Source organism: Rana temporaria, chromosome 7, assembly GCF_905171775.1.
Source record: "Rana temporaria chromosome 7, aRanTem1.1, whole genome shotgun sequence".
Lineage (NCBI taxonomy): Eukaryota > Metazoa > Chordata > Amphibia > Anura > Ranidae > Rana > Rana temporaria.
Genome location: NC_053495.1, coordinates 203706215 through 203719095, shown reverse-complemented (window position 1 = coordinate 203719095; position 12881 = coordinate 203706215). Strand labels below are relative to the sequence as shown.

Genomic DNA, 12881 nt, shown 5'->3' with positions numbered 1-12881 from the left:
GAGCCGTTCAGAAATACAGTGGAACCTCGGATTACGAGCATAATCCGTTCCAGGAGAATGCTCGTAATCAAAAGCACTCGCATATCAAAGCGAGTTTCCCCATTGAAGTCAATGGAAACGAAAATAATTTGTTTCTGCATTGACTTCAATGGCATGCAATACCGCATGGGGCCAGAGGTTGGGGGGGGGGGGGCCAGAGAGCCTTGGAAACGGCTGGAAAGGCCCAAGGACAGTTTGGCTGACCTCGACAAACCTCGGAAAGACTTCCTTTTCAAGGTTTGTTGAGGTCAGCCGAACTGTCCTCAGGCCTTTCCGGACGTTTCCGAACGCCGCCGATCTGCGTCATTCGGCTCCCGCGCCCACCCCCCACTTCAGGCCAAATGCAGTACTGCAGGCCCCATTAGGCCCCCATAACACTTGCAAGCCAAGTCAGAAATTGGCGACGTTCGGCTCGGCTCCGGCGCCCCCCCCAACCTCAGGCCAAACACGGTACTGCACACCGCTTGGGCCTGAATTGTGCTCGTTTTGCGAGACAACACTCGCAAACTGAGTTACGATTTTTAAAAATACACAGCGCTCCTTTTGCGAAACGCTCGTTAACCGCGTTACTCGCAAACTGAGGTTCCACCGTACTCAAAATCACTCAGAAATACTCCATTCCCAAGTGTTTCCAAGCCTTTCCGAGATCAACCAAGCTGTCCCTGAGTATTTCCGAGGCTCTCCGGCACCCTGCCCCCCACCTCCGGCACCCTGCCCCCCACCTCTGGCCACATGCGGTATTGCATGTCATAGAGGTCAATGCGGAACGAATTATCTTTGTTTCCATTGACTTCTATGGGGAAACTCGCTTTGGATTACAAGCATTCTCCTGGAACGGATTATGCTTGTAATCCAAGGTTAAACTGTTATATTCCAAAACAAAGCAATAAAGCCTTAAAAGGTGAACACTCAGTGAAGAAGTTTTATTTTGACGTTTCGACAAGCCACACGCTCGTCTTCTTTAGGACAAAAAAATATGGGCTAGATTCAGTAAGAAGTTACGTCGGCATATCTGTTGATACGCCGCGTAACTTCTAGGATGCGCCGGCGTATCTTTTTACTGTATTCAGAAAGCAAGATATGCCGGAATTTTGCTAAGATACGACCGACGTAAGTCTCTTACGCCGTCGTATCTTAGGGTGCATATTTACGCTGGCCGCTAGGTGGCGCTTCCGTTGATTTAGGCGTAGAATATGCAAATGAGCTAGATACGCCGATTCAGGAACGTACGTGCGCCCGTCGTTGTTTACGTAAGGCTTTTTCCGGCATAAGGTTACTCCTGCTATATGAGGAGTATCCAATGTTAATTATGGACCACGGGACAGCGTCTAATTTTGCGTTGTTTGAGTAAGTCGTTCGCGAATAGGGCCTTGCGTAAATTACGTTCACGTCGAAAGCATTGACTACTGGCGACGTGATTAGGAGCATGCGCACTGGGATACGTTCACGGACGGCACATGCGCCGTTCGTTAGAGACGTCATTTACGTTGGGTCATGTTTTTATTTACATAAAACACGCCCACCTCTTCACAATTTGAATTCGCCGCGCTTACGCCGGCAGATTTACGATACGCCGCCGTAACTTAGGACGCAGGTTCTTTGTGAATCCAGCCCCAGCCTCGCTAAGTTACGGCGGCGTAGCGTAGCTGAGATACGCTACGCCCGCACAAAGTTACGGCAGGCTATCTGAATCTAGCCCTATATATTATTAGGCTGCATTCACACCTAGGCGTACAAAATCGCGACGTTTTGTCCCGCGAATTGCGGCGACAAATTGCGGCGTTTTGTACCGCGATTTGCGGCGACAAAACGCCGCGATTGTGAATGCAGCCTCACCCCCTCTATGGAGATGGTTCACATCTCCTATGCCGAACGCCGAAAGCCGCCTGAAAAAAAGGTCCGGGACTTTTTTTTCAGGCGGCAGGCGTACGGCGTTCGGCTTTCGGCGTGGAGATGTGAACCATCTCCATAGAGGTGCATGTTAAATCATCCCTCCAGCGTCTCGGGGCTGCAGCGGCGTCGCACTACAGGCGTATATACGCCTAGGTGTGAACGGGGGCTTAGATAGTAAAGCCAAGCAAACTGCCAGCTGCATAACATTCTCTCCACTAGGGGCGCTGTTCATTGGCACCTCCTTTTTATATATACAAGGCAGCAGATCCCAATTAGGCACAAAGGCAGGAAAGATATTATTTATCCTTGTTTCCTCTTTTGTTTTCCTTCAGCTGATTATAAAATACAAAGAACAAATGCGTCTCGAAGAAATGAATCCTTTCCACGTCTTGACGTTCTATTTTTTTTTTTTTTTTTTGCCAGCATGTTATTTCTATAGAGAGGCGTTAAGTCTTCCTTTACATGCCGACGCCTACACAGGCGGGGATCCTAATTTAGCCAAAATTACATTTACTGGCTGGAAGTCTGTTTAGGATTTGTCGGGCAGGCGGAAGTCAGGGGAGCCCTCCCTGAACTTGATAAGCGTCTTGTAAATCTGCGAGCCAGAAAAACTACCGTAAAAAACTCGGCGGCCTTTAGGAGCTTTTCAGTGACCGATTTTATATCAAATCTGAGCAAGATGTAAAGAGAACCGGTCACCTAGGGCAGGGTTCTCCCTACTTTCCAAGCAAAGGGCCAGGTTTATCGCCCCTTCAGATTTTTGGGGGGCTGGACTGCGGCCAGCGGAAGTGGAAATGTTCCTGGTATCGATGGGAGTAAACGTCACCACATTTGATATTAGTGGAAGGGATAGTACCTCATTGTTGGTATCATAGGGAGGAATAGTGTCCCATTGTTGGTATCATTGGGAGGGATAGTGCCCCATTGTAGGAATCATAGGAAGAAATAGTGCCCCATTGTTGGAGTCATTGGGAGGAATAGCGCCCCATTTTTAGTGTCAGTGGGAGAAATGGTGGCTCATTGTTGGTGTCAGTTGGCAGAATAGTGTCTCATATCATCGGGAGGAATATGCCCCAATGGCCATATAAAGGCGAGCAAAGGGCCACATCTGGCCCACGGGCCCACAGTTTTGAGACCACTGACTTAGAGTGTTTTTTAAAAGAATGTCTATGTAGCACTGGAACCATGGGCGTCCGAAGGTAGGGGCAAGGGGGGGCGGCAAGGTGTCCGTCATGGGCGTGCGCATGGGTTGTACACGCCGGAAATCTGCACCCTGTACATAGCACACGCCTGGAATCTGCACCCTGTACATAGCACACGCATGGAATCTGCACCCTGTACATAGCACACGCCTGGAATCTGCACCCTGTACATAGCACACGCCTGGATTCTGCACCCTGTACATAGCACATGCCTGGATTCTGCACCCTGTACATAGCACACGCCTGGATTCTGCACCCTGTACATAGCACACGCCTGGAATCTGCACCCTACACATACATAGCACACGCCTGGAATCTGCACCCTGTACATAGCACATGCCTAGAATCTGCACCCTGTACGTAGCACACGCCTGGAATCTGCACCCTGTACATAGCACACGCCTGGAATCTGCACCCTGTACATAGCACACGCCTGGATTCTGCACCCTGTACATAGCCCACGCCTAGAATAAAGTCTGCAGTCTGAGGGAGGAGATGCATGGCTGCTGTGATGCCGAGGAGGAAGACGAGATTGCAGAGAGGCAGGGGAAGCCACCGTCCATCGCCTAGAGCAAAGCACTGCTCGCGCCATGGATGGGGTAAATTTAGGGCTTGTAACCGACCAACCGAGGGGTGGGGGGGTGCGGGTGACCCGACCGACCAACCCACTGGGGGGCGGGGTGCATTGTTTGCCGCTCCCCAAAAAATATACCATCAGCCGCTACTACATTGTTCATAGGTAAAGGAATGCCAAGAGCTCTTGTGTTATGAGCTGAGTACGTGGCTTCCAGGTGCCATTTTGGGGTGCAAGAACCCAAGAAGAACACTTGCAACGGGTTTAGCTAAAATCCCTTCCCAAGCACTTGACAGAACCATAAAAATCCAAACCAATTGAAGAAGCTGTGAGTACAATAAAGAGCCAAAGAAAAAAAAAAGTATTGTCCATTGTTTGCTCGCCGTTGTTCCGGCCTATACTGCGGCCTCGCCCCTCTCCATAGGTTTCTGTGGGAACCGTTTGGAACAAAAGGTGTAGAAAAAATACAGGAAAGTGGGATAGTGGGATCCCGGGAATCAGAGGCAGCCTGTGGAAGAGCAGACCTTCGCTGTGCAGGACAGGCGCTTGTCAGGCCTCGCTGACATTTCACACCCTTCCTATAGGAAGGAAGCCTGAGGGCCTGGACCTCGCTGCACAGCCCTGAGGTCACTCGTATATTTTTATATTGTCTCCTGTACACCCGGAAACACATGTACAAAGCACAAGAGCCATTCTGATGAGAAATAATCACTTTCTGACACTCGTAGATGAGGGGCGCCCATGGGGCAGAGCATTGCGCGGTATTGCCACGGTGCCCTCTGATGGCGTAATGTGCCAAAAATAACTGAACATTGTTTAATGGGAACGGCTCAGTGGTTACTATCGCCCTAAAGACTATTTGTCTGAGACGCTTTGTAAACAGTATCTTTGTACAGCTTATTCCTAGAAGAAACATGTATACATTGTACTTAGCGATAGACAAATACAACTGAGAACTCAGCAACGTTTGTAAAATAGAACTTTAAAAGTATCAATTTTGTTTCTTGGGTTGTGTTCTGTTTAATGTGATTTTGTTTGTAGAATTTGTCTGCATTGTGTCAATGTTGTTTGCATATAAAAATAAAAAAAGATCTGATTTAAAAAGATAAAATAAAAAAAGTATCAATTAGAAAATACATTTTGTTTAAAGATTCTGGATTCTCATTGCCAGTTTTTATATCTTTTACCTTTGTTAATAATCGTTATCATTGTTAATATCATTTTATCTCTACCTTACATTTTTCTTACGTCTTCTATGTCTTCTTGTTTTCATATTTAAAGAAATGGTTTAGGTTATACAAGGAAATTCCATTTTGTTTATTGATTAAAAGTATCTTTTTTTATGCTTTCTATATTAGGGGTTGTAAGATACAGTAAAACCTTGGTTTGAGAGCGTTTTGCAAGACAAGCAAGATTTTTTAAATTAATTTTGGCTTGATATACAAGCGATGTCTATAAGTAGCGTCATGTCACAACTGAGTATAAAAGAGAAGAGAGGTGCTTAAGTGTAGCAGTATGGTTACATTTAATGAAGGTACAACATTTACCAACATATTGCTACACTTATGCCGAGTACACACAAACGGAATCTCCGTCGGAACAACCTTGGATGTTTTTTTCCGACGGAATTCCGCTCAAGCTTGGCTTGCATACACACGGTCACACAAAAGTTCTCTGAACTTTCGTCCGTCAAGAGCGCGGTGATGTACAACACTACGACGAGCCAAGAAAATGAAGTTCGATGCTTCTGAGCATGCATCAAATTGTTTCCGAGCATGCATCGGAATTTCTACAGATAATTGGAATTTTTTCCATCGGAAAATTTGAGAACCAGCTCTCAAATTTTTGTTGGCGGGAATTCCGACAGGAAAAGTCTTTGATGGAGCCAACACAAGGTCGGAATTTTCGACCAAAAGTTCACATCTGACTTTTCTTGTCAGAAATTCCGACCGTGCGCCTCTCTTCTATTTTAGGCTGCATTCACACCTTCGCGTATTTACGCCCGACGCCCAACGCTCGTCCCGCTGGAGGGGTGATTTTACATTCTTGTCTATGGAGATGGTTCACATTTCACGCCGAACGGCGAAACGACGTACGCCTGGCGCCTGAAAACAGGTCCCGGACCCTTTTTTTCAGGCAGCTTTCGGCATTCGGCATAGACAACAATGTGTTGTAAAAAATAAAAATAAAAAAAGACCCGTTTTGTCACGGCAAATCGCGGTGCAATACGCCGCAATTTGTCGCGGCAAAATACGCCGCGTTATAGTGTGAATGCAGCCTTATACTTTGGAGCTCCTGCTAGATTTTGCTTCTAATCCCCGTGTGGAGTCTTCCATTTGTGGATGGACATTTTTTGGTTACACAACCAATCACATCGCTATAATCTTTTCATATGAACTATAAACTGAAGGAATTATGAATAAATGGTTGCGGAACGAATCATTTGCGTTTCCATTATATCTTATGGGTAAATTTGCTTTGATATAAGAGTGCTTTGGATTACAAGCATGTTTCTGGAATGAATTATGCTAGCAATCCAAGGTTTTACTGTACATTATAGTCACAAATAAGTATCAAAAGGTTAAAACAACACAGAATGTTGAGTATAAGGCCCCGTACACCAGTTTCCTCGGCAGAATTCAGCTTCCGACCGAGTTTCTGGCTGAATTCTGCCGAGGAAACTGGTTGTGTGTACACTTTCGGCCGAGGAAGCCGACGAGGAGCTCGACGAGGAAATAGAGAACATGTTCTCTATTTCCTCGTTGTTCTATGGGAGCTCTCGGCCCGCCGAGCTCCTCGGCGGCTTCAGTGCTGAACTGGCCGAGGAACTCGATGTGTTTGGCACGTCGAGTTCCTCGGCCGTGTGTACGAGGCCTAAGATGTAGGGCAGCCTTTCCCAACCTTTTTACCCATGAGGAACCCCAACAATAATTTTCAGGTTTCGGGGAACCCTTACCAAAACCAATGCATTGGGGAGGGACAAAAGTTGAAGAATGTATGCCCTGCTTTGGTGGTCAGAATGTGACAACTAAAATGGTCATTGGAGTCATGCTATTGGCGTTGCCAAGTGGCAATGTTCTTGGAACTATAAAGGCACCATCAAATGAAAGGTCATTTTTCCACAGCTCAAGGGACCCCTGGAGGAACCTTAGACCCCTTAACACTGAGGCTGTCTTCAGGCATTTTAGCGCTCGAAATAGCCTCTAAATAGCGCCTGAAAACCGCCTCCTATTCATTTCAGTGTATTTTTCACACTGGGGCAGTGCGCATGCGAGACTTAGGAAAAGTCCTGCAAGCAGCATCTTTGGGGCGGTTTGGGAGCGCTGTATACAGCGACCCTTTTGCGGCTAGGTGACAGTGCTAACCACTACACCACTGTGCTGCTCAGAAATTTTGAAAGTCTAGTTGGGACAAACCCCAGACCATTTCCAATTACTATGGGCCAGATTCACAAAAGAGATACGACGGCGTATCTCCTGATACGCCGTCGTATCTCCTGATACGCCGTCGTATCTCTGTGTTAGGGCCGTCCTAACTATGCGACTGATTCATAGAATCAGTTACGCATAGCTAGCCCTAAGATCCGACAGGTGTAATTGAATTACACTGTCGGATCTTAAGGATGCAATTCTAGGCCGGCCGCTAGGTGGCGAGGCCATTGCGGTCGGCGTAGAATATGCAAATGAATACTTACGGCGATCCCCGAACGTCCGAGCTGCCCGTCGATCTAACTTTACGTTGTTTCCGTCGAGTTACGTCGCGTAAAATTAGGGCTGCCTCCTAGGTGTCCTAAGCCATGTTAAGTATGGCCGTTGTTCCCGCGTCGAAATTTAAAAAACAACGTTGTTTGCGTAAGTCGTCCGTGAATGGCGCTGGACGCCATTTACGTTAACATCTAAGCAAATGACGTCGGTGCAACGTCCTTTAGCGCAATGCACGTCGGGTAATTTACCCGACGGAGCATGCGCAGTACGCTCGGCGCGGGAACGCGCCTAATTTTAATGGTGCCCGCCCCATTTGAATTGGGCGGGCTTGCGCCGAGTGCATTTACGATACACCACTGCAAGTTTACAGGTAAGAGTTCTGAGAATCAGGCACTTACGCTGTAAACCTGCGGCGGTGTAACGTAAATCACATACGTTACGCTGCCCAGGAGCAACGTAATTCTATGTGAATCTGGCCCTATGTCTTTTTTAGTTGCTTTTTTATTTACATTGCACAATACGTATGTCTGTGAAGGTTCTCATTTATCCAGGTCATAGTAAATCTAGTAGTAGTTACTAACATCCAACTGGACTTGATCTGCAATGTTGGGGACATTTCAAGACTCCCATTAGCTTCTTCCAATAAAGTCACGTAGAACATATTCCAGCAGCAGTTGACTAACTACTACGAGATAAAACGCGTATCCTCACCGGAACCTTATCTAAAACCCAGTTGATGAATAGTGAGAATAGTCATTATTTTGTTTTTTTCAGGAACCAACTGCCCGGTTTAATAGGTGATCTGTGTCCTGTATGTGTTTACACTCTCTCGCCTTTCTGATTTTTTTCCTGCAAGATCGGCATCTTTGCCTTCCTACTATTATACCCATGACTAATGTCGCTTGTGACGTGTTGACGTCAAGTGACGAAACCTTTCACATCCCGCTCTCGCCCTCTGACCTAGGAAGAGATGCATCCTTTTGTGTCAAGCCATCTTAATTTATGACGTTTTTAGGCACTAATGATGATCCTAGGTGTAAGGAAAAGTTTATCCAGCTTATGGAATAAAAAGCGGAAAAAAAAAAGGTTTTATATTCGTCTAACTAGATGGACTTGTGGCCTTTTTTTCATCCTATGTTACTATGTAACGATGTAACTTTGCAGATACATGTAATTATTTACAACAATATATTGTTACACAACATAAACACAAAGGAAACAAAGTCTTAGCCAAGAGCTGGTACATGAAATAAATATTTAGAGAGCTTTGCAGATGTTTATAACAAATGAGATGACGACGAGTGACAACAATATTTTCACCGACCAAAACAAATGAGATTCAGCTGTCAACTGCGAGCTGAGCGTTGGTTGGCGCTCATCATGCACATGGACCTAGGATTCTACCTAAAATCTTCTCAGAACACTCCATGCAATGTAATGTTTTGTACAAAGGCCCCATTCACATCAACACTAAAGCTGTCGATTGCCGAAAATGGTGCAGCTCAGCATAGAAACCAATCAGCTTCCAGGTTTTATTCCCAAAGCTTAACCACTTGCCGACTGCCGCAGGAACATTTACGTCGGCAGAATGGCACGGGCAGGCAAATGGGCGTACACGTACGTCCCTTAAAATTTGCCGCCGTGTGGGCGCGAGTGCGCCCCTGCTGCAAAAGCTCCATGACCGTGCCCGCGGGACCCATGGACTCGACATCTACCGGTGTCCTGCGATCGTGTCACAGGGTGGCAGAACGGGAGGGGGGGGGGTGCCTGTGTAAACAAGGCATCTCTCTGTTCTGCCTAGTGACAGGACACTGATCATTGCTCCCTGCCTCCCTGTCCTCCTTGCAAATGAGCTAGATACGCCGATTCACGAACGTACTTACGCCCGGCGTATTAAAATACGCTGTTTACGTAAGGGGTATAACCGGCGTAACTTTACCCCTCATAAAGCAGGAGTAAGTCATGCTAGGTATGGACGTCGGAAACGTCGGAACAGCGTCGTATTTTACGTCGTTTGCGTAAGTCGTCCGTGAATAGGGATGGGCGTAGGCTACGTTCACGTCGACTAAACATTGAGCCGGCGTAACTTAGGGAGAAAATTCGACGTGATACTGAGAATGCGCGCGCATGCGCCATTCGTTAGGTGCGTCATTTACGTGGGGTCACGATTCATTACCATACAACACGCCCCCTACCAGCCTAGTTTGAATTAGGCGGGCTTACGGCGGCCCATTTACGCTACGCCGCCGTAACTTAGGGCGCAAGTTCTTTGTGAATACGATACTCGCCTCTCTAAGTTATGGCGGCGTAGCGTATATGAGATACGCTACGCCCGCCTAAACTTAAGCCAATCTTTCTGAATCTGGCCCCTTAACTTTTGTACAAACCAATCAATAAAGGCTTATTGCGATTTTTTTTACCAAAAATATGTAGAAGAATACGTATCGGCGTAAACTGAGGAAATTTTTTTTTATATATATATATTTTTGGGGATATTTATTATAGCAAAAAAGTTAAAAATATTGCTTTTTTTTTTTCAAAATTGGCGCTCTATTTTTTACGTTTATAGCGCAAAAAATGAAAACCGCAGAGGTGATCAAATACTACCAGAAGAAAGCTCTATTTGTGGAAAAAAAAGGAAGTAAATTTAGTTTGGGTGCCACATCGCACAATTGTTAGTTAAAGGGACGCAGTGCTGAATCGGAAATAGTGGCCCGGTCATTGGGCAGCCAAATGGTTCGAGGCTTAAGTGGTTAAAATCCTTTTTCAGTTTAGTTTTTTAATTTTTTATTTAGGGAATGAGCTTTACTGCAATCTTTTTGCAGGATACGGAATTGTCCGTCATTGGATTTTGCTTGCGCTGCAAAATAAATCTGCAAAATCCCCCAAAATTTGCCGCGAATTGACAGAAGAGTTCCTCCACACTTTTACTTAGGAATTTCCATTGTTGTAAACCAAAAGTTTCAAGTTTCAGAACAAAAGCAGATGAGCAGGAAGAGTGATTGTGCCATTGTTTGGCCGTAGTCACTCTTATCACCCGGCCAGGTCTCGCTGACCTCTCCACACACCTTAGCCGACCAATGGAAATTGGCCATGGGACTGTGTGATGGGCCGGGGCGTCTGGGGCCATTCATAAACAGACCACACAGGGACCCCTGTCAGTGTGCTGACCCTATCAACTGCCGCAGGAAAAACAATACCACCCGAGATATCCATCACCGGGGTGGTGATAGGGGTTATCTGATCTGTTTGGAGACCCCCCAGCGTCCATTCATCCTTTCCTTATCCAAGATAGAGATAAAGGAGATGGCCAGACTCTGATCTCAGGGGACGGATCACTAAGGGGTCAGAAGATCATCCCATCCAAAGACCAGGACCCAAATCTGGACATATATTATACAATTTTCTTATTCAATTTCCTTTAGAGTTGCAACCATGTAGTGCAAGGGCAATGTTTCCCAACTGTTCTCCTGAGTTGTCACCCTGTCTCATGGGTTTCCAGTGGAGGCTACAAGTCAACATGTCCTTATGGTCTCCACCAGGGATGACTGACAAGGTGACAACACCCTATCCTGGTTTCCCAACTGTTCTCCAGAGTTGTCACCCCGTCTCATGGGTTTCCAGTGGAGGCTACAAGTGAACGGGTCCTTGTGGTCTCCACCAGGGATGACTGACAAGGTGACAACACTCTATACTGGTTTCCCAACTGTTCTCCTGAGTTGTCACCCTGTCACATGGGTTTCCAGTGGAGACTACAAGTCAACATGTCCTTGTGGTCTCCAGCAAGAGTGACTGTGACAAGGTGACAACACTTTATCCTGGTTTCCCAACTATTCTCCAGAGTTGTCACCCTGTCTCATGGGTTTCCAGTGGACATGTCCTTGTGGTCTCCACAGGGCCGATCCTGGGCAGGCGCACGGGGTGCAGCGCACCCAGGCGCCACAGAGGTGGGGGACACTGAAGCGCCAGAGTGCTCCCCTTCTGCCTCTTTCTCCTCTTCCAGAGGCAGCTCTCTCCACCGGCAACTGACAGGAGGAGAGACAGTGCCGAAAGCGCTGCTGTGTTTCCCGCCCAAGTCCATCCTCCCTCCCTCCTCCTGTCAGAGGAGGAGAGCAAAGCAGCCAGAGACCATAGCGGTAGTCTCTGAGCATCTCCTGTAGTATGTCTGCAGTCTCTGACCATCTCCTGTATTATGTCTGCAGTCTCTGACCATCTCCTGTATTATATCTGCAGTCTCTGACCATCTCCTGTACTATATCTGCAGTCTCTGACCATATCCTGTATTATATCTGCAGTCTCTGACCATCTCCTGTACTATGTCTGCAGTCTCTGACCGTCTCCTGTACTATGTCTGCAGTCTCTGACCATCTCCTGTATTATATCTGCAGTCTCTGACCATCTCCTTTAGTATGTCTGCTGTCTCTGACTATCTCCTGTACTATGTCTGCAGTCTCTGACCATCTCCTGTACTATGTCTGCAGTCTCTGACCATCTCCTGTACTATGTCTGCAGTCTCTGACCATCTCCTGTATTATATCTGCAGTCTCTGACCATCTCCTGTAGTATGTCTGCTGTCTCTGACCATCTCCTGTACTATGTCTGCAGTCTCTGACCATCTCCTGTAGTATGTCTGCTGTCTCTGACCATCTCCTGTACTATGTCTGCAGTCTCTGACCATCTCCTGTACTATGCCTGCAGTCTATGACCATCTCCTGTACTATGTCTGCAGTCAATGACCATGTGGGGGGGGGGGGGGGGGCAGAAATATTTCTGCACCCAGGCGTCTGTGACCCTAGGATCGGCCCTGGGTCTCCATCAGGGTTGACTGTGACAAGGTGACCTCAAGGTGCATGCAACTGCCCCAGGAATGTTCAGCAAGGGACCTGGGTGTATAGAAGATAAACATTTGTATTTGAAAAACTTTACTTTTAATAGTTTTTTTTATTATTACAAATATATACCGGGGGGAGGGGGGGCGCCTTATTGGCTCATCCTGCTTTGCAGCACCCAACGGACGTCACAACGATCGCTCTCGCCCAAAGTGATAGAAAAGCCTTAGGAAGCACATCTGCCAAAATCCTGCAAAGTTCTCTCCGCCGTCCCCAGCAGAGAACGATGGGGCCCCTTGGCCCCCGCTCTCTTAGCACCTACTCCTGGATAAGCCCCCAGGTTTTCCATCTGCACCCTAACAAGGCCTATATATTAGATACAGGAGCGGCACTCCCGCCACTCCGCCACTCGGAGAATCCTGCCATATATCATGGAGCAGCAATAAATTCCTCAATATCTGTGAAAGTGGAATATCAGGAGGCAAAGCCTTTGAATCTCGAGTATCATGGCGGCCGCACCTCATCGGGGAGACGGGGCAGAGATGGGGGGAAATGAAACACCTGAATAGTGGCGGCACCATAATTCCACCCAGCTGCTGATGGGGGACAGTACTCCGAGAAGGGGGGGGGGGGGGGCGTC

General features: G+C 47.1%; 1 protein-coding gene across 2 annotated transcripts in view; it reads right to left on the bottom strand.

The window, feature by feature from the left end:
- Positions 1 to 12881, bottom strand: part of PLPP3 (phospholipid phosphatase 3) — a 102552-nt gene that overhangs the window by 21300 nt on the left and 68371 nt on the right. The window lies entirely within an intron of this gene.